Consider the following 22,950-nt stretch of genomic DNA (forward strand, 5'->3'; position numbering starts at 1 on the left):
AGGATATACATTCTTCTCATCACCTCATGGTACTTTCTCCAAAATTGACCATATAATTGGTCATAAAACAGGCCTGAACAGATACAGAAAGATAGAAAAGATCCCATGTGTCCCATCAGACCACCACCATCTTTAGGTCTTCAATAACAATAAGGGAAGAACGCCCACATATGCACGGAAGTTGAAAAATGCTCTACTCAATATAACCTAGTCAACAAAGAAAAAAGAAATTAAGACTTCTTAGAATTTAATGAAAATGAAGGTACAACATACCCAAACTTATGGGACAAATTGTAAGTGGTGCTAAGAGCAAACCTCATAGCTCTGAGTGCCTTCAGAATGAAACAGGAGAGAGCACATGTCAGCGGCTTGACAGCACCCCTAAAAGCTCTAGAGCAAAAAGAAGCAAATACACTCAGGAGGAAGGCAGGAAATAATAAAACTCAGAGCTGAAATCAACCAAGTAGAAACAAAAAGGGAAATACAAAGAATCAACAGAACCAAAAGTTGGTTCTTTGAGAATTTCAACAAGATAGATAAACCCTTAGCCAGACTAACAAGAGGACACAGAGAGTGTGTCCAAATTAACAAAATCAGAAATGAAATGGGAGACATAACTACAGAATCACAGGAAATTCAAAAAAACCATCAGATCCTACTACAAAAGTCTATATTCATCAAACCTTGAAAATCTGCAGCAAATGGACAATTTCCTAGACAGATACCAGGTACCAAAGTTAAATCAGGAAAGACAAACAATTTAAACAACCCCATAACTCCTAACGAAATAGCAGCAGTCATTACAGGTCTCCCAACAAAAAAAAGAACCCAGGTCCAGACGGGTTTAGTGCAGAATTCTATGAGACCTTCATAGAAGACCACATATCAATAATATCCAAAATATTCTACAAAATTAAAACAGACTGAGCACTACCAAATTCCTTCTATGAAGCCACAATTACTCTTATACCTAAACCACACAAAGACCCAGCAAAGAAAGAGAACTTCAGACCAATTTCCCTTATGAATATCGACACAATAATACTCAATAAAATTCTGGCAAACTGAATCCAAGAGTACATCAAAACAATCATCTACCATGATCAAGTAGGCTTCATCGCAGGCATGCAGGGATGGTTTAATATTCGGAAAACCATCAACATAATCCATTATATAAACGAACTGAAAGAATAAAAACCACATAATAATTTCATTAGATGATGAGAAAGCATTTGACAAAATTCAACACCCCTTCATTATAAAAGTCCTGGATATAATAGGAATTCAAGGTCCATACCTAAATATAGCAAAAGCCATATACAGTAAACAAGTCTCTAACATTAAACTAAATGGAGAGAGACTTGCAGCAATCACACTAAAATCAGGGACAAGACAAGGCTGCCCACTTCTCCCTACTTATTCAATGTAGTTCTTGAAGTTCTTGCCAGACCAGTCAGACAACAAAATGAGATCAAGGGGACAGAGATTGGAAAAGAAGAAGTCAAAATATCACTATTTGCAGATGATATGATAGTATATTTATGTGATCCCAAAAGTTCCACCAGAGAACTACTAAACTGATAAACAACTTCAGCAAAGTGGCTAGGTACAAATTTAAACTCAAATAAATCAGTAGCCTTCCTCTACACAAAAGAGACACAAGCCGAGAAAGAAATTAGGGATACAATAGTCAAAAATATTATAAAATACCTCGGAGTGACTTTAACCAATCAAGTAAAAGGTTTGTACAATAAGATTTCAAGACTCTGAAGAAAGAAATTGAAGAAGACCTCAGAAGATGGAAAGATCTCCCATGCTCATAGATTGGCAGGATTAATATAGTAAAAATGGCCATTTTACAGATTCTATGCCATCCCCCTCAAAAGACCAATCCAATTCTTCAGTGAGTCAGACAGAACAATTTGCAAATGCATCTGGAATATCAAAAAACCCAGAAGAACTAAAACTATCCTCAACAATAAAAGGACTTCTGGGGGAATCACTATCCCAGAATTCAAGCAGTATTACAGAGCAATAGTGATAAAAACTGCATGATATTGGAACAAAGAAAGACAGATATACCAGTGGAATAGAATTGAAGACCCAGAAATGAACCCACACACCTCTTGTAACTAGATATTTGACAAAGGAGCCAAAACCATCCAATGGAACAAAGAGAGCATTTTCAGCAAATGGTGCTAGTTCAACTGGAGGTCAACCTGTAAAAGAATGCAGATCGATCCATGCTTATCACCCTGTACAAAGCTTAAGTCCAAGTGGATCAAGGACCTCCACATCAAACCAGACACACTCAAACTAATAGAAGAAAAACTAGGGAAGCATCTGGAACACATGGGCACTGGAAAAATTTTTCCTGAACAAAACACCAATGTCTTATGCTCTAAGATCAAGAATCAACAAATGGGATCTCATAAAACTGCAAAGATTCTGTAAGGCAATGGAAAATTTTGTTAGAAAAAATGGCAACCAATAGATTGGGAAAATATCTTTACCAATCTTACAAGAGATAGAGGGCTTATATTCAAAATATACAAAGAACGCAAGAAGTTAGACTGCAAGGAGACAAATAACCCTATTAAAATGTGTGGTTCAGAGGTGAAAAAAGAATTCACAGCTGAGGAATGCTGAATGGCTAAGAAACATCTTAAGAAATGTTCAACATCTTTAGTCATAAGGGAAATTCAAATCAAAACAACCCTGAGATTTCACCTCACACCAGTGAGAATGGCTAAGATCAAAATCTCAGGTGAGAGCAAATGCTGGCGAGGATTTGCAGAAAGAGGAACACTCCTCCATTGATGGTGGGACTGCAAAATGGTACAACCATTCTGGAAATCAGTCTGCAGGTTCCTCAGAAAATTGGACATTTAACTACCTGTGGAACCAGCTATACCTCTCTTTGGCATATACCGAAAAGATGCCCCAACATATTACAAAGACACATGCTCCATTATGTTCATAGCAGCCTTATTTATTATAGCCAGAAGCTTGAAAGAACCCAGATGTCCTTCAACAGAGGAATGGATACAGAAATTGTGGTACATCTACACAATGGACTATTAGCCACCTATCAAAAAACAATGACTTTATGAAATTCATAGGCAAATGGAGGGAACTGGTAAATATCATCCTGAGTGCGGTAACCCAATCACAGAAAAACACACATCGTATACACTCATTGATAAGTGGCTATTAGCCCAAATGCTTGAATTACCCTAGATACACAGAACACATGAAACTCAAGAAGGATGACCAAAATGTGAATGCTTCACTCCTTCTTGCAAGGGGAATAAGAATACCCTTGGCAGGGACTAGTGAGGCAAAATTTAGAACAGAGGGAGAAGGTACACCCATTCAGAGCCTGCACAACATGTGGCCCATACATGTACAGCCACCCAATTAGATAAGATGGATGAAGCAAAGAAGTGCAGGCCGACAGGAACAGGATGTAGATCTTTCCTGAGTGACACAGCCAGAATACAGCAAATACATAGGTGAATGCCAGCAGCAGACCACTGAACTGAGAACAGGACGCTCGTCGAAGGAATCAGAGAAAGGACTGGAAGAGCTTGTAGGGGCTTGAGACCCCATATGAACAACAATGCCAAGCAGCCTGAGTTTCCAGTGACTAAGCCATTACCCAAAGCCTATACAAGGACTGACCCTGGGCTCCAACCTCATAGGTAGCAATATATAACCTAGTAAGAGCACCAGTGGAAGGGGAAGCCCTTGGTCCTGCCAATACTGAACACCTAGTGAACGTGATTGTTGGGGGAAGGGTGGTAATGGGGGGAGGATGGGGATGGGAACACCCATATAGATGGTGAGTGGGAGGGGTTATGGGGATGTTAGCCTGGAATCAGGGAAGGGGAATAACAATCGAAATTCAAATAAGAAATACTCAAGTTAATTAAAAAAAAGAATTAAATATCTAAATAATTTAAAAATAAACAGTTACAGTTTTGAGAATTTAGAAAAATATGTGATTGAGAAATCATTATAACTTCCAGTTTGCTCACATTTTAGGTCCTAGGGAAACCTGTCACACTTGTTCGACATTTATGTTTGGAGATCTGATCCGTGAGAGACAGGATCTCTGCTGTTTCTCTGGAAGAATTTCTGGAAGAATTCCATGTAAGGCTATAAAGGAGGTAGCAATGTAAGAATGTGTATTGGTGTTTGGCTTGGCTAGTAAAATTTTGTCTGTTATGCAAGTGTAATGACTTGCATTATCTCCAAGAACCCATAAGCAGAAATGCTGGGTGTCATGGGACATGCAAAGTAAGCATTGAGAAGGCAAAGTCAGATGGATGTCTGAAGTTTCCTGGCCATCAGATTGAGCTTTCATTGGTCCAGATTAATGAAATACTTTCTCAAATGAGCAAAGTGGACAGCCCCTGAGGGGTAATATCTGTGTATGCATGTTCATGTGTATGCATATTTTTGCTAGTAAGATATGAAGTATCCTTTTTTAAACACATGAAAATAAATTTAAAAATGTCTTCAAGAAGAATGCAGAGCAGCAGACCTGGTATGAAGATCTTCATCAACTAGAAACAGAAGCAGTCAAATAACAGCATACTGTGCCTTTGGGGAAGCAGAGGTTCCTTTTTATGTTTTTCCCTGGAAGGCATCAAGAGTCAAAAAGAAATAAAGACAAGAAACAGCTGTAGCTATGACCATAACTGTGTACCAATTGTTTAGGGATTCCCTAGGAGTCACCTAATGCTTGAGACATGATTGAAGGATTAAAAAATATGTTTCAAAGACTGTGGTTAAGTGCAAGCTGATGTGGGGTGGATATGAACATATATATGACAGGTACAGGTGTGATGAAGATTTTCTTCAGCAACAATAGAGGAAATATTTAGAACCTTGGATAATTATATAGTTAGATATGTCTGCAGAGATTGTGTGTCTTATCATGCCTGTAAGCACATCTGCCCAAGTATAGGTGACTACCTCTGTGTGTGTATGTGTATATAGGTCTGATGTCACCACCGGGCATCTTTTTCGGTGTTCTTTGCCTTATGTTTTTGAATGGGGTCTCTCATATATCCTTTAGTTCACCAATTTGACTCGACTACCTAGCCATCAATCCCCATTATCCTCATGTCACTGAGTTTGCTGGCATTATAGGTATAGTACCACATGTATTTTTTTTTTAATTTGGGTGTTGGGGATTCAAACTTAGGTTATCATTCTTAGACTACAAACACTTAGTCCACAAATTACTTCAACATTCAGAGAATTTTATTCACTCTGTACCAGTCAAGCTAATTGAGACAGAACAATGAAATGTCTTGGAAAGATTTTTATATCAAATGAAGAAACATATGTTAGGGTTAGCAAAAATTTGGTTAAAACAAATAAGCAAACAAGCCACCTATCTGGAGAATTCTAAAATGAAGAACTATATATTAGATAATGGTTGTGCAAATTTTGTTTCTGTTTTGAGGATGAAGCTAAGACCTCCTTGGGTTACGCTTCCAGTACGGCTCTTGTGGGTCATTGTGAATACATTATGCAAAACAGGGTTTTATCTTGAACTAGTGAAATTTATTTTGGATTACCTTGTGTTTGACATTAAACCACATACTAAGACCATGTAACATTGCTGAGTGACTGTTTATGTGGGTATTTAGTAACATAAATCATCCTCACTGCAGTCAGGATAAGAATATTAACTATTGACCATATTTTTTGTTTGTTTGTTTGTGATATTACCAAGAGCCTTTAATTTCTATTATAATTTCCAGTTGGGAATTTACAGACATATTTTCAGCTCAAAAATTAACTTTTCATTTTTACTGGTAAGGGATGTGGTAATTTTTAATAGGTTATCCTTATAGACTGTAATAGTTTCCTCTGTCATTTGTGCCAGCTATTGGGGCTATAGGGATGGATCAGTGTCTTGCTGTGTGCATTGGTGAAAGCAATGCAATGTTTTCTGGCAGTGCCATGTTCTCTGGGGTCAAGAAAACATATAATTTACTGGAGTTTTATCGCCCTTTTAAGGTAGTTCAGTTCTGTAATCCCAAATGTAGGAAACAGAAACACAGAGAAACACTATCTTAACAAATAACAATAGTTATTAATCTCTTTAAAAAGAAAAACAATAGGTATGCCATTGTTTTTAATAATAGAAGTGAGAAATAGTGGTAATTGCTTTAAATGTTTTTTCTAATTTTTGTTAGACATATTTCTTTATTTATATTTCAAATGTTATTCCCCTTCCCAGTTTCCTGTCCATAAGCCCCCATCTGCTCCCCTCCCCCATATGGGTATTCTCCACATACATCCTCCTTACAGCCCCCCCACTATTCCCCTGCACTGGGGGTCCAACCTTGGCAGGACCAAGGGCTTCCCCTTCCACTGGTGTTTTTAAATATACATTGAGAAATAAAGAAATTTAGGCATTAATCTCAAATGTAAGAAACAAAGACATGGAATTAGGAAAAAAACCCTTCTCTGAACAAATATTAAGGATTGTTTAAAATTGTTTTAATTCTATTGAATTGTTTTATTCGTCAAAATGAAAGTGGTTATACATTTGGCAGTATTAATGATATTGCTAATTCTCTGGGAGAGAGGTCAGAGTAGTGCAAGCTTAGAGAAAAAAAGAGGATACAAAATTGATCCAATAAATTTTGGGAAGCCAGATAAAAGACATGCTATTTTGGGATAGACAAACTCTTTCCACAGTAATATACATCAAATATAATAGAGGAAGACCCCTTGAAGATCTTGGCTACAAACAAGAAAGATATTTCAAGAAGAAAAATAGGAAAGATAACGTGAATTGCTTATCCCTCCACATGGAAACAGTTCTGAAACTAGGTTAGACATAAAAATGTCTCCAGCCAAAACTTCAGCTAAAATTAGCCAATAAATATTGGTTATGAAATCCTTAAAATTCATCATGCCTTCTTCCACATGAAATAAGTGAAGCCTTGATACAATTGATTATTGTCAATTTAACTCATGAAATTTTACTTTCCTTTCACATGATCAAACTTGTTTCAAAATTCATCACTAATTGATTTATGCACCTTGCACAATCCATACAAATATCTTCATAAACTAAAAGTTTGGTTGTATGATTCACATCTTCCAAAATGAAATACCAAGATGCAACTCAGATGAGATTCACCCTCAAGGATACTGATATGATGTGACATTTTGCTCCCTGCCTCATTTGATGCTTTTTCCAGAGACATGCTCCCCACTAAGCTGCAAAAATAGCTTCTGATCTGTGAAGAACTTGGTTCATCCAGTGCTTCAGACAGAGTCAATCAGAACTTCAGTTAAGTTAATAACGGATTTCTAAACTACCACTGACTTTCAGAACCCAGAAAAAAGACACTCATTTATATTTATAAGAGGGATCTAATGGACTAGTGCTTGAGAGATATCTACCCTCTATATAATTATATCTACTCCCGTATCAATAACCCCATGTTTTACCTTGCCATGTTTCCCCTGGGTTGCTCTTAACTCCAACTGGGCAGCCCACATGTCCATGTTTTATTATTATTATTATTATTATTATTATTATTATTATTATTAATTCACTTACTCCATGGAATCTTTTACTTTCTCCACATATTGCACTCTCCTCATGGTTCCTACCTCCAACCTCAAGCTTAGACTTAAAACTCCATTTATGTCTCTTATGCCCATCTACAGGCTGTCAGGATTTTTATTCAAACAAAAAATTTAAATTAAATGTAAAAAAAGGTCACATAGTATTATTTTGTTGAAGATCAGATTATCTAATTCCTAAGGACAGTCAGGCCTTGGTGGCCAATATTTATCATTTAAAACCTCAACATGAATATATTCAGATGGGATTTGGAAAGTTGTTGCTTCATAATTTGTGTGTATGTATGTGATATCTTCTTTTGGTTTTTGTGGACTGTATGAGGCCAGATGGTCAGTGACGGTTTTTCTCTGGTGTTCTCTACTGTCATAATTTTATATTTGAAAAAATTACTACTGTTATTTTTATGTATATAGATTTTTTTGCTGTATATATGCATGTAAGTCTGATGTCCATGGAGGTCATGAGGGGGCCTGAGGTCATCTTGAATTATTGGTAAAAACAGTGGTGAACCATCTAGTGGGTTTTAGAAATTTAACCCAGATCCTTTGAAGAGCAATCCGTGCTCTTAACTTCTCAATCATTTCTTCAACCCTATCTCTGCTTTCCTTGAAGCCAAATTTAAAGAAGATGAACTTACCTGGCCTGTAAGACTGATGGAATGTTCCTCCCTCCATTACTCTCTACCTTATATATCTAAGCTCCTAATAATCCAAAACTAGACCATGTAGTTCTTAGGAAAAGCACACAGATGTCACAGATATACTAAATGAATGAATTAGTGTTGAACTTAAGGGAGTAAAAGCACATTGGAACATAGATTAGTCACTGTGTCCATGTGACTGGAATATGATTCAACCCTTTGAGCCCAACTATTCACTGTCATTATTCACAAAGGTCACTGACCTTATGGTAAAAATATTGTTCAGACTCATTCTGTCTGATACCTTTGAATTCACAAAATCATGGCCATGGTGTTCAATGTTTTTCTTCCTATATCCCTCTCCTCCAATGGATATTTTCAAAATATTGGATACAACTATTGTGTCTGAGGATGCAGCAATATGGCAATTTGGACACTGATCCCTCTACAGAGTAATGTTTAGTTAAGATATATCAAACCCAATTTGCTCATTCCAAAAGATACCTCTCGTTCTTACTTTGACTAAATTTATGATCTAACATCTGGTTTAGATAATTCAGTTCTGAGTCTTTTGATTTTCACCAGAGTCATGAAAGGAGTACATAGTATGGTGCCTTTGACAAAAATGGAGAAGGTCTTTGGTAGTGAGCTTTCTAGCATCATTTCTTTCCCCACATCATCTTCTTTCTAGCCTGTCAACATATGTGTCTCTTTAAACATGCTTGATCCCTTCAAACACATGTGTGGTGTCCTTTCCCTCCGTAACCACACTTGCCCTCGTACAGTAGGTGATCCCAATTATCTTCTGAGACCCAGCTGCTAGTTCTTTCCACACTATCATGGTAGGTCTGATTCTGTTTCCTTAGCCCTCACCCTGCTTTATAATTACTTACATACATTCATACAAAGAAGACTAACCTCAGCTAGGGTAAGCGGCCCTTAATGTTTCTCTTGTTATTATTATGGAATCATTTTTCATAATTTTATGAATGAGGCAGGAACTTATACTTGGACATGACCACTCATTATGTAACAACTGAGAATCAGTGTAATTAGCATATATTCAATCCTCAAGATTCTCTATTTAGTTATGGCAGATACAGCTTCCAGGCACAGGTAATGGGAGATTGTCAGTACATGTATTTGAGGCAGGAACCATGTCAGCACACTGAAAAATTGGTAAGGTTGAGCATGTTCAGGAACCCTAACAATTCTCATACACGAGAACGGTAGATGTTTGAATCTGCTCTTGACCAGATTCTTGTCCTGAAGCAATTCACTAAGACATCCTACAAAACAGACCATGACAACTAATCATGTAGCATAGAACCCAGAATTCTCAATCTTAATGAGCTACCTAGAAGGGCCATCCTGATTGTTTAGCCAATAAGCATCCTTTCTCGGACATTCCTTCCTAGAAAAGGTATTTGATCTCTAGTACATCCTGAGTAAGTTCTTTGCATCTTTTTTTAACCATGGAAAAACAGTTTGGACAAGCTAAGACTGCTGCCTTCCTGAAAGACCACCATCATGGGAAGTATTCAATACTGAGTCACACCTAAGTCTCCAGCAGTAGGTTCCTCCAAGTTCTTCACTCCCACCCCAAGTCCTAGGCTAATCACTGACACCCTGGTCTCAACTTGAGTTTCGCAGGATATCTGGGAATATAGGAGTATGAGAAGTACATCTTTAGCCCTAGACTGCTGCTCCATTTCTCTCCATGAGAAACATGGGCTGTGATCATTATCATAGTCCATGTTCCATTTCCCCTAAGTGAGTGTTGGTATGCCACAAGGTAATACACTTATGTCTTCAAGAAAAGAACAATGCAAAGTACTCCCTTAGCATTGTCTTAGCACCCCAGAGGCAAAGCAGAAAACAGATCCACAGGTATCTATTTGAAACATATAAATGGTGATCTTTCAATGATGTAAGGATGGCACCAGAAGCCTTGACCATAACCTATATGAACTGGATGCCTGTATTTTATGTCATATCTGGTCACTAACAAAGTCGTAAAGCCTTTTGTTTCACTTATTTCAAAAGCAAAAAGAAGTATTAATGACTTCCCCTCTATAAGTAGAATATATATTCCTCAGAAACAAGTACTATTCTTAGACATCCAGGCAACTGTAGTTCAGCTGCCTCTTGTTGCCTACTCTGGAAATCACTATAGTCAAGAGATATGAACTGTGTAGCACGCTTGTCTTCCTATGAGATCCAACAAGCTTGAGTCTGTGTGAGTAAATTTTGATGGGCAAGTAGGTAGGATATAGAATCACCATGGAAACAAATCTTTGGGCTTGTCTCTGAGTGAGTTTGTAGACTGAAGTGAGAAGACACACCCTAGTTGGAAGTAACCCCATTCCATTGGCTGGAGTTCCACATTAAAAAAAAAACAAAACAAAACAATACAAAACAAAAAAAAAAAAACCCAAAAAATCAAAAATCATCAATGTTCATCTTTGTCTGGTTTGTGACTGGAGATTCAGATTAACCAGGGACTCATGCTTCTGACCCATGCCTTACTTGCTATGATGGGTTCTGTCTTCAAAATGAGTGCTAAAGTAAGCACTTTCTTTCTTAAGTTATTTTGCCTGGTATTTTATCATAGTAACAAGAAAAGTAGGATCCATGGTGTGTTATATTATAGGTCTGTCTTGTACTAAGTTATTTTTGACACCCAGAACTGCTTTGAAAAAAGGTGTTAAGTTTTGTGATGAGAGGAAGTGAGGACATAATCAATTATCACTCTGCAATAGGTTCACAGAGATACGTAGCAATAAATAAATGTTTCCCATATTTTTGGCTATATAAGATGTACCTAGTGACAGATCCCTTCGAACATATAACTAGGTATTGGCACATATCCTAAATTGTTAACTACAGATATTACGTATGCAGAGAATCTTCTTGGAATGGGACATTAACTACCATTTATAAACTGGTCTAAATCCCGAGAAGGCAGCCTCCAAGGATGACCTGGTTTCAGATGTTATTAAATTATTCTGCATAGCATTTGGCTCCCTTCAGCAGTACCTGGTTTGAAGGTGGGTTAATTCTTACACAGTCAGTAGGCATACCCTTTTCTTTTCTAACTTTTCATTTCTCTAGTTGTCTGATTGTTTTGAGAACTTTCTGAGTGAGTCCCTAATTTTTATCTGACTTCTTTGAAATGTATGAGTTCATTTCAGTCAGGAATTGCTCATGTTTATAGATGATTCCAGTAAATGACTCTACAAATGTTCAACATACAGAACATTTTTTTAAGATGAGGGAGGAAGGGATGATACAGCTTCAGAATGCAAAGCCTGGTAAGTACCTAAGCTTTGACATTTCTCTTCAACACTTCTCTTCAACACTTTCTATGCTTTTCTTTCTTTCTTTCTTCCCTATACCTTCTTCCCCTTCCTCCCTGTACTCATCACTCCCTCCTTCTTTTCTCCCTGTTTATCCTTTCCACACACACACACACACACACACACACACACACACACACAGACATATATATATATATATATATATATATATATATATATATATATATATATATATATATATATTGGAGGTTAAAAGAGGTGAAGAAATAATTGAGGTTATGTTCTTACAATGACATAAGTGCAGGGAAGGTGAACCTGATAAACAAGTTTGATGCTAGTGTGACTGTTAATTCTGTCAAAGTGGCAGACTAGAATCAACTATGAGATAAACTTCAGGAAATGTCTGTAAGGGGATTTTTAAAACAGAATACCTACAGTGGGAGAAGCCTTAATAATGGTAGGTAGCATAATTCTTTGAGAAAACAATCAGAGTACGACTATTATCTTATTATTTCTGATGCCTGATGAAGGATATAATGCATTCCAGTGCTTCAAATACTTGGTATCATGGCTTCAATGCCATAGTGGCCTGGAGTCTCATATTGTGAGCTAAACTAAAGCCTAATTTTTGAACTTTTGTTTTCAGGCATTGTGTCATGACAAAAAGAAGAGTAACTACTAAACTAGCATTCTTGGCCAGTATTACTGATTATTTGAAATTCGGTCCTGATCTTCACTGAGAAACACTACTTCTCCCCCAACCCCCCCCCAAAAAAAAACAAAACAACAAAAAAAAACCACATTGCATTTTTAGAAAAATTAAATACTGTAACAACAGAAGTTCTGAGTTTCTTTCTGCTTTTGTAGTAAGTAGATATGACTAAAATTATCTAGAGTGTGTTTATATCATTAGCTGTGTTGAGCTGCATACCCTCTGTGCATTGTCTGCCAGGAAATACAAGGTTGAGTGGCCTTTACAAATTAAGGTTCCAAGAGAAATAGGTGAGTTCACATTCTGTGCCTAGTGGCACAGACAGAGGACATTGGAGACCACAAGCTAAGCTAAGTCCAGGCTACTTGGGATTCAGGAGGCTGAATTGTGGTTTCTGGGAATTAGGTTAAGACAGTGTTTGGGTGTCATAGATTGTCTTCCACTTCTTCATTGTGTATAGTACTATGCTGGAAGGAATAATGATATTTTAGAGATAAACTTGGTTTCCACACTTTGATTATAAGACTATTCAAAAATGAATCAGAAGAAATTGAGATTTCTCTGGAGTCTTATTCTGGAAGAAAAAAATAGCAAAAAACAAAATACCTAGAACCTGCTCTACCAAAGTGAGTGAGTGTGTGTGTGAGTGTGTGTGTGTGTGTGTGTGTGTGTGTGTGTGTGTGTGTGTGTTTACATACTTGTTTTCCAGAGACATTTGCATAGTCCTGAAAACATGATAGACCATCTTACAGAATAGGTTTGAGCAAAGACAATGAGAGGTTAATGATGGGACAGAACACACCTGGAACAGTACTGTTATGCACACCTCTCACTTTCTATTTAAACCTAAACATTCTGTCAAGATTGAGATTATAGTCCTGGGGAAGAGGGTCACTAGACGCCTTTGTTCTTCCTTTTGAAACTGAATTAAATAATGACTCTTCTCTTTCTCTCACTATTAACTATGTCTCTATGTTGGGTAGTTGGTCCTAATTTGTTAGTGATGCTAAGACACTAAACAATGGCAGAAGCATGCTCTGCCACTAAGCATGGCCTGAACAACTTTGGAATAGCCTTGTCCTATATGCCTGGGTTGTAAATATGGATTACTGTGGTCCATGTTATCATGTTCTCTTACTTTTAATTGTTCTTACATAGGAGCTTTAGGAGGTGAACACCCATAGGGACACGTGATGTAACAGAAAGAAAACAAAAACATCAATTTTCAGAGTATGTATCTTTATAGATGCATACTGTGACTATCCAAATTTAAGTCAGTGGTCATTAATAGGTAGAAGCCTGATTTTGACACTTCCAGCACTTCTGGAGGGAGTATTATTTAAAATGTTGCCCCGAGGAGCATGCATGCATCCACAGAGCTTTGAAATACAAAGGTTGGCAAGCCTTTCACCGTTCTTTTGCTCTGCTTTCAGTTTTTCACATGCTTTGATTATTTATAATGGATTGCTTTCAGTTTCTAGAACTAATGTCTTGAGATTGCAGCCCAGTTCTTGTCAATGAAAGTAAGGACACCCTTTCAATTGGAAGCAGAAAGCTTTTACAGCATGTGAATTAAGGATAATTGCTGTGAACCCTCGGCTTTAAATGACAGGGGCAGCATATGGATCAAACACTTAGAAAACTTTTGATTCAAAAAGAGTCCTCAGAGATATTTCCAAGGCAAAAATGATTGGGCACTAAGATATTAAAGTGGCTTTTGGGCAGACATTGAGTGCTTCTTACAGTATATTACATAATAGTTGTGGTGGTGAACTCTGTAGACTTCAGAGCAATTAGTTCTCTTTGCTTTACCCTGGAATTCTAAAAGGAAGATCATTTAGGACATTTCTGGTTACTGATATCATAAAACATTTCACCTGGCTTTTATATAAAAAAAACATCTTGGCTTATTTATGTGACAAAAGAAAAGGTAGTAAAATAATCACGAATTTCATTGAATTTATACCTATTATGAACATTTGCCTCTGTATGTGAATTGAAGCTGAGTTTATCCACATCTAGTCACAAATATAATAACAGGGAAAGACAAGGAAATAAGACCAGGGAAGAAGTAGGGCTTGCATGCAGAATCCTGGGAGTGAGGGTGGTTTCAATAAAGGCTAGTAGGGTCAGACCTATCATCATGTTCAGGTTCATATGATAATGACACTCAAAGGGGCAATTTTTCCTTTCTACCACTGAAAGGTTAGCATATTCAGGGCCTGAGTAAACCAGTCTTTTTCCTCAATGGATCCAAAGCTTAGAACAATATAGCACTGACAAAGAAAGTAGATAAAGTATGTGTGAAATAAACTACTGTAGAAAAAAGTGCCATGTTAAAGCGTAAACCTAGGATAGGAGGCCTACCTTCTGACTGGAGTTGAGTCTTATTTCCCAGGTGGTAGGTAATTGATGCATTGGAAAATTCCAATTTGTAGGGACAATTGTTTCAACCATGACAACAGTCCAAAAGGTAAAGCAAGGTGCAAGGTGTTTCTTTAAGACATCTTAATTACCGCCAGGGTCATTACACAGAGACTGAAGCAGTGATGCCTTTAACCGACAAGAAGGTGTACTGTGGTTGAAATCAAATATTCATTAAAACATTAACAAAAGCCATATACAATAGGATCAGTCATTAGCAAGTGTTCTAGATATATATGGTGACTGCTAATTTTGCCTCTGTGCCCTGGTCTAGACATGTCCACTGCTGCCTTTCGGCTTACTAAGGGTGTTTGTGAAAGCTAGTCTTGTTTGTCAACTTGGCTACAAGTGGAATCAACATAAATCAAATAGCTTGGCATAACTGTAAAAGATTTTGCTTGAATGAATCATTTAAGGTAAAAAGACCTATCTTAATTCTGGGGACATTGTCTTGTAACAGCCTGCATTAAAGAACATGGAAAAAAAGCTTTTTGTTTTTTTGTTTTTTTTTTCTGCTTGCTTTCACTCCTGCTGGCAAGTCCATCTATCCTGCTGCTGTGGGTTCCATTCTCTAGTAATAGGACCTACTTCTTTATCTTTCTATTTTAAAAAGAGAGTAAGAATATGGAGGTTGGAATGAGAATGGTCTGTGTAGGAATATGTCTTTGAATATTTGTTCCCCAGTTGGGAAAACTATTTGGGAAAGATTAGGGGGGATGTGTCCTTGTTGGACAATGAGTGTTGCTTGACTTTGTGGATTTAAAAGACTCACATCATTCCAAATTAGCACTCTCTGCCTCCAACTTGCAAATCTAGTTATGAGTTCTCAACTGATTTTTCTACCTACTCTTTTCTCTTTTATCATAGATTCTGATCCTTGGAAACAATAACTCCAACATTAAATGTTTTCTTCTATTAGATGCTTTGCTAGTGGTGTTTCGTCACAGCAACAGAAAGAAGCTTGCATTTAGGTTCATAGATTCCCCAGAAGGTAGTAGGAAAAGGGAGGTAAGCAGAAATTCATACTACCAGCAGCTCTTTGATGTTTTTTCTGAGCTGTACCCCTATAACTTCACTTCCTCAGGTGAGAAACATGGTCATCAGGAGATCTTGTAGCTAGTGGTTCATGGACAGTGTTCCCAGTAGAATTCTTGTCAATATTTATAAAAGGGAATGTTGTTCTGTGGACTGGACAACAGTCTGGTCTGGGGTCTACTAGGTGTCCCTGGCAAATAACCACAATTGAAAATCCTAGTAGAATGGTATGGAATATGGAGGTGTGATGTAGGGGCTAGAATCTTCTGCTCTTGATGTTTGTCTGTACCTGAAAATAAATTGGCCTCCCAGTACCTGTGGTTATTGCTATAACAGTCTCATTGCAGTGATGTTCCTAGAAACACACTGACAGTGATGGAGCAGATGTCTCCAGCTGATATTCTTTCAAGTGTACTTCAGTGACTTTATAGTGTTTCTATGGTATTCACCTCTTGAATTGTAGAACAGATAGAGGCAGGCGTGCCTCTCTTCAGTTGGACTGACACCACTCCCTGGGGAGCACAGGGCACTTGGGACAGCTCTGCAGTCTGGGAGCTTTAGTGACAGTCCTGTGTCTTCTGTTTTTTCTTAAGGATTTCAAATCATTTTTCAAGTTACATTCTGTATACATCCTGATATGAGCAAAAATATTTTACAAGAAAACTTCTGTGCTCCTCACATTAACCATTGCAGTTTTAAGACAGGGCAGCCACAAGAAATTAGCATATCTCTATGTATCAAGCAGAAGGAAGCCAAACCCTGAGGTCCTACCAGCCAGAGGGGGATCTTGTTTCCTAAAAGGAGATTTCAAATAGTTCTGACATCTTGTCAGAATGCCTTGCAGGAGAGACTGTGACAGAGATAACTATGGGTCACTGATACGCAGGACAGTGCCTTGAGCAGGATTGCCTAATCATGCATAGTTTTCACTGGGTTGAGAATGGGTGATCATTATACCTATTAATTGCTTCTCTACCCTGTACCTTGAATAAACCTTCTTTCACTGCTTTTCACTCTTCTTGCCTATTTGAGAAGCTTGTTAGGACTTCTAGGACCTTTTAAGGATATTAGGGTTCAGCCTTTGACTGGAACAATGATGAACATCATAAGTATAAACACATTCAGACGTAATTTAGACTAATTATCACATATCAATAGCGTAGGTTTGTATAATAAAAGACGTTTTTAAATTACTCTAAGGAAATACCACAGGTAGAATTTTTTAAGGAAAAGTTATTTTAGCTCAGTGTCTTTTGAGATTGAAAAGTGTAGTATCAATATTTGTTCAAGTCTAATGAGGAACTCACGGTGATGGGCAAAGTAGTATGTGCCTGTGGTTGGAAGAGGTCATATCGTCAAACAGGAGCCAGAGTTCAGCTGGAAACGGGTCTTGTAATTCACCATTCATACATCTTAATCCCACCATGACAGCTACTTTAGACCATAGTGATAGCATATCCTATAGTATTCTAAGAACTTTTCACTAAGCAGCAGTTGCAAAAGTATGTCACTTCCCAAACATTACCACACTGGAGACCAAGTCTAGCACAGAAAGCCTTTGTTGACAAACCAGGCCGAAACCATGGTGCCCTTCTTTACCTACCTTCAGTGGATATATAAATAAAATTTTAGGGAGCATTGTAAACTTCAGGTTACATAGCTGTTAAGTAGCAAGAGAAAAGATTTCACTTTTTAAATGTTGTTGGTTTTTTGTCTTATATATTCTTAATGACTGAGCCTACATTTCTGAGATAGAGAGATACTTTGTGGTCTGTATGTTCACTTGTTCTCTTAAGTGGATTTCTCTATATTTCAGTTGTAATTGGTCAAATGGATATGCTGGGTCTGGGATGGTTGTGTAAGGGCAGGTGTGACACAGGTCCTGCCTCTTGAATAATACCAGGCAGATGTTCTCCATGACCCCATGTGTCCTGATGGTTGCTGTTGACCTGCTGTATTTACTACTTTACTTTCAATGTTTCTCTTCAGAGAATATACTTTCTCCCAATTACTCAGAGGTAATAAAACTTTCATAAATGAAGCAGATACAGTTTCTGTAGGGCGCCCTCCAGTGGTGAACAATGGTATTGCGCATGCGCAGGTTTTGCACCTGGTGTCACTTGGCCAGTAATATGCTAATGAGGAGCGGTACTATGCTAGTGAGGTGATTCATTCTCCGCAAATCCCTGGAGGACAAGTAGTCGGGTGATAGTGGGATGACAGTGGGGTGATAGTGGGGTGACCCGTGCCCCGCCAATCCCTGAAGGATTATTAGCATACTGTTGTGTATATAAGGTGAGCGCTTTTGCTGCTCAAGTTCCCCGTAACAGCAATGAAGGTGTCCTGCAATAAAGGCTGTTGACAAGGATCTGACAGTGTTGTGTCTTCCTTGCCGGACGAGGTGGGCACAACAAGTTTCCAGCAATCAGAAATGAAGATGGTCATGAGGCTGTGGAGGATGAGTAACAGGCTTTTTGCTTAGCCTTTAGTGCCATGGGAAAGGATCTGTACAACACAAAACATACAGACCATAAAAACCCATATGGCTTTTTTTAGGACTAGTTCATTGCTAGACTTGGACTTGAATTTGGAATCATAAGCAGACACTAGTACCCTCTGGTCCAGTGACTGCTGCATTAATTAATTTGAACTTGAGGACATCGAGGATAGGGTTAAAGTGGTCTCAAGAAAAAAAGATATGGATAGAAAAAGCAGGAATTTATACATGATTTAGGAATACATAGGAGAGTGAAAGAGGCTATGGATTGCTAGGATGAGAAAAAAGATGAAAGAATTAAAAGATGATGTAAAAGCATATAACATTTATTAGTTTGTTCTCCTAGTTATTTGAAGAACTGTAGATGATATGCCTGGAAAGAGTCCTGACAGCTTTGCTTAGAGAAATCCAAAATTTGTCAGGAATCATTTTAATTTTAGTAGACTGTCATTTTTCTGTTTTAATATGAAAATAATTCTAAAGATTTTTGTCTGTTGTACCAGCAAACTCTAAGAGGTGTGCCAAGTAACTTATGAAGAACAGGCTTTACAAGCCAATAAAGGATTGGAGTTTTGCTTTGTGTTTAGTTTCTACTCTAAGAAAAAAGAGATTTATACTATTGATCTGAAATTCATAGAATTTATTTTAATTTAAGAATTTTTGAAGATTATTGAAAATGAATCCTTGGTGATATAAGATTGGTTAATAAAAGACTGGGCTCAGGATTTCTGGTTGAGAAAAGGTAAAGCATGATGAAAGGAGAAGAAGAAAGGATGATGAGAGTCTTTAGGGAACAGAGAGAGAGTACCTGAACTTACAGCTTGCATTTCTGTCTTTCTCAGAGCTCTTCTCACAATAAGGGTGGACCTCAGCATTCTCTCTCTCTCTCTCTCTCTCTCTCACTCTCTCTCTCTCTCTCTCCCTCCCTCCCTCTGTGTGTGTGTGTGTATGTATTCACGTGTGCATGTGTGTTTGTATCTAAATAAGCTAATCTCGATGTGCATTCATATAAGCCTTTGAGGGGAGGGACGTGACTGTTTCACAGGAGACATCTGTCTGTTTTTTAAAGACATTTCTGAGTAATCAAGACTGACTGGCCAAGCTGCCACATTTAACCTGCCCATTTCCACCTTCCTGATAAGGGTGTTACCTATAATAACCACCACACAGGATTCATTTACCTAGCTACTGGGGATTGAACTAAAATGGGTGTGCAGCAAGAACTTTGTGGGTTGAGGACTCTTCAGTGGTTTTCGGTTTTGTTTGTTTGTTTGTTTTTTTTTTGTTATATTGTCATTTTAATCCACACAAAATATACTTTAACAATAAATAGATAAAACATTTTCTATTTAAATTGCATACTTTAAAATTGACAGAAGAGGTTGTCTAACTTAGAAGGCTGTTCCAAACCTACCTGATCATTAGGATAATTTATCTTCTATTTATTTCTATATGTGAGGAGTTGCTTTCCATATCCCATTGTATCTCCACACAGAAATTAGGCCACAAACCATTTGATAAGGTCTTTTGTTTTTGAAGCTGATCCACCTATCTTAATTACTTTTAGGCTAGAAGCTGCAGTCTCTGTTTATGATCTCAAAGTAATAGTTGGAGGCTAGGGAAAACAGCCATTGTTGGTCTCCATGGGAATTGTCCCAGCTCTAAGTTGAAGTCCCAGGGAGAAAGGGGGAGGATGACTTATCTCTGCCTTCTGTTTTCAGTACTTGAATGTGTTTACATGGTAAAAAGCTCACTATGAGGTTGCATATAAATTAGGGTTATAAATTGAAAAAAAAAGATTATAGCACAGAACGTCTACATGCATATACACAAGGACAATTACTGACTTAACATTAACCATTTTTTCATAGTTTCCAGGGTCATGGAAAGTTTAAGATTGTAGCTAATTTGTTCTTGAAGTTTTATTTAGATAAACCAAGTCAATAACTTATCTCTTGTTTTTCACTTTGGGTTGTGTGGTGTATACCTTTTTCATAACTTTGGTAATGGGTTTTGTGACCCTTCTGATAATGCCCCAAATTTTAGTTATCCCAGAAGCAATTAAATAGTTCTGTTATAAAAGGTCCTTGAATATCTTTGTCTCCTGTTGATATTTCTGCAGAATAAACATTCTTTGTCTTTGTATTCTATATTAGTCCAGAGATTTTCTTAAACAATTTTTGGACTCTCACATGTCTTTATTAAGGCAAGAAAATATAGCTGGATGAAAGCATGTGCTTTTTGGAAAATGAACTAAGTAAAGAAAATGCAAAGCAAAGTCTTCACTGGGCACCACAAATTTTTTTGCCTTTCTTTTAGCATGAGATTTGTCAAGGAAGCTAGAAGTTCCGGAACAGTGCTTTTCAAACGGAAAGGACCAGAAATTTTGTTTAAAAGAGGACTGTGGGAGTTAAGTGGGATACATAGGCAAGCTCTTCAAGTGCTGAGTGGAAAGAACTCCATCCCTCCTCAGTCACCTGGCAGGTGCAGTGTGAAAACACATCTACCAGTAGGAGGAAACACTGATGAACTTGGTTTTTGTTGCGTTATGTGAGGAAGCGTTATACTTACCTCAGTCATGGAACCAAAGTACAAATACCAGTAAAATCCAATGTGGAGATCCAATGAATTACTAGAGCTACTTTATAGAGATGGGTGAGGAGTGACTTTCAGAAGAAGAAAAGATTGAAAAGCAGTTGAGTCACTGATAACTCTTGCCCAGATAATGGCTCATGAATCTCTTGAACATGGAACACTCTGCATGACTCAGGGATCAGAGAGCCCTCTATGCAGTTCCACTGGTTTGTTCCAGGCACCATGGATGGTTTGTGACTCCTTGGCTTTCCATACTCCTTATAAATTTGGAGAGGGCCTTATGCATCTGGTCTGTTTTAATGACTTCCTCAAAACTCTGAATTGTTTTCTTGTAGAATTATTTATTTTGTGAATCTAAACAAGGCTTTTCTTAAAACTTTCTACAACTTACTGAGTTTCAGAGGAAATTACTACAAGACAGTTTCTCTTCATGGCAAGCTAAATATGTAGCTCCTCCAATATGAAGGCTCAGAAACATGACATGGATCTTTCTTTATTCACAAAATCATCTCTTCTTTTGCATAAAGCTGTGGTTCTGAGCTGCAACTCATGCCTTGCTTGATGTAGGAATACAGTTACTTTACTTTGTTACCATCCACTTCAAAGATATGTGAAAATAGATGCAAAGATAGAACACATCTGGACATAGAGGGAAGGAGGTGATGGGAACATACATCTGGAGATATCAAAATTAGGAATAGATACACAATTGCCTGACCAGTATACACAACTTAAAGACCATACAAGAGAAGATAGAGGGAAGGGGTCCCTGTTGTATCTCTTCTCTCCTGTCAAATTTTGGAAAACCAGATGGTGAACAGCCATAGAATTGGAAGACGTGAATATCTGTCAGAATTCAGTTAAGGTAGCACCTAGGATGGTTATATTATTTGTGGGATCACAAAATAAAGTTCTACCATACTATGGTGTGTTGTTGCATAATTACATTCTCCTTCTAAACACTGTGTACACATGCCTTTTATGGCTATCATAGGATATTTGTCATAAATTTGGTTGTTATTTATCTGGGGTAACTAGCTTTAGGCAACTTAACATGAAAATCCATCTGGTGCACTAAGAAGAGGCAGCCTTTGCTCCATTTAGACATGGAATACATACACTCTATCCTTATAGGTTCTCCTTCTTGAGGTATAAGCTCATGGGAGGTACTTACCCAATTCTCTTCATTTAGGCCAGCTTTAATCTGTTGAAACACAGATTAAAGCTGTGTTTTTTTTTTCTTTTTTTATACTGGGCAAAATTTCTCTCTCTCTCTCTCTCTCTCTCTCTCTCTCTCTGTCTCTCTCTCTGTCTGTCTCTCTCTCTCCCTCTCTCTCTTTCTCTCTCTTCCCCCTCTTTATGTGTGTGTTTGTGTGTGTTTGTGTGTGTGTGTGTGTGTGTGTGTGTGTGTGTGGTGTGTGTGTAAGATTACCTTATCTTCTTTTGTGATTGGGTCTTTTATTTGATTGGATTTTGCTGATATGGCTAGGGCTTCTGGCTAGTTAGCCCCAAAGGTAAGCTTGCCTCCTTCCTACACACCCCATGTGCTTAGACTACAACTGTGTGCCAAAATATACAGTTAAACATTTACTTATTCATATATTTGTGCATATGTATATTTGCTTAAGTTTATGTGTACTGCATATATATCTAGACACACAGAAGCCTGAATAGATAGTAAAACTCCCTAGAGCTGGATTAACATGCAATCTATGAGTTGGCACTGAAATCTGGTCCTCTGCAATGCCATTCGTTACTCTTACCTATTTACCTATCTCAGCAGCCCATTGCCCAGACTTTTCAAGTTGGTTCTTGTGATTTAACACATGTAATCATGCTTAATGACAAGTAATTTACTAATCTGTCTTCTCCGACACAGAAGCACCCCTTTATACAGAAATACTTCTAATGAAAACTCACTTGTGAAGCTGAGAATGGACAAAGAAAATATAGGACCTATTTTCAGGTTTCAAAAAATTGTTGAACCTCAAGATGGTTGAGAAGCATGGGTCACTCGAAACAATGATATTCTCTACCATCATGCTCATGAACTTTTTTTGGGACATACTTTATGCAACTGATTTTTGACAGTAACCAAAT

This window comes from Rattus norvegicus, chromosome 13, assembly GCF_036323735.1.
Source record: "Rattus norvegicus strain BN/NHsdMcwi chromosome 13, GRCr8, whole genome shotgun sequence".
Lineage (NCBI taxonomy): Eukaryota > Metazoa > Chordata > Mammalia > Rodentia > Muridae > Rattus > Rattus norvegicus.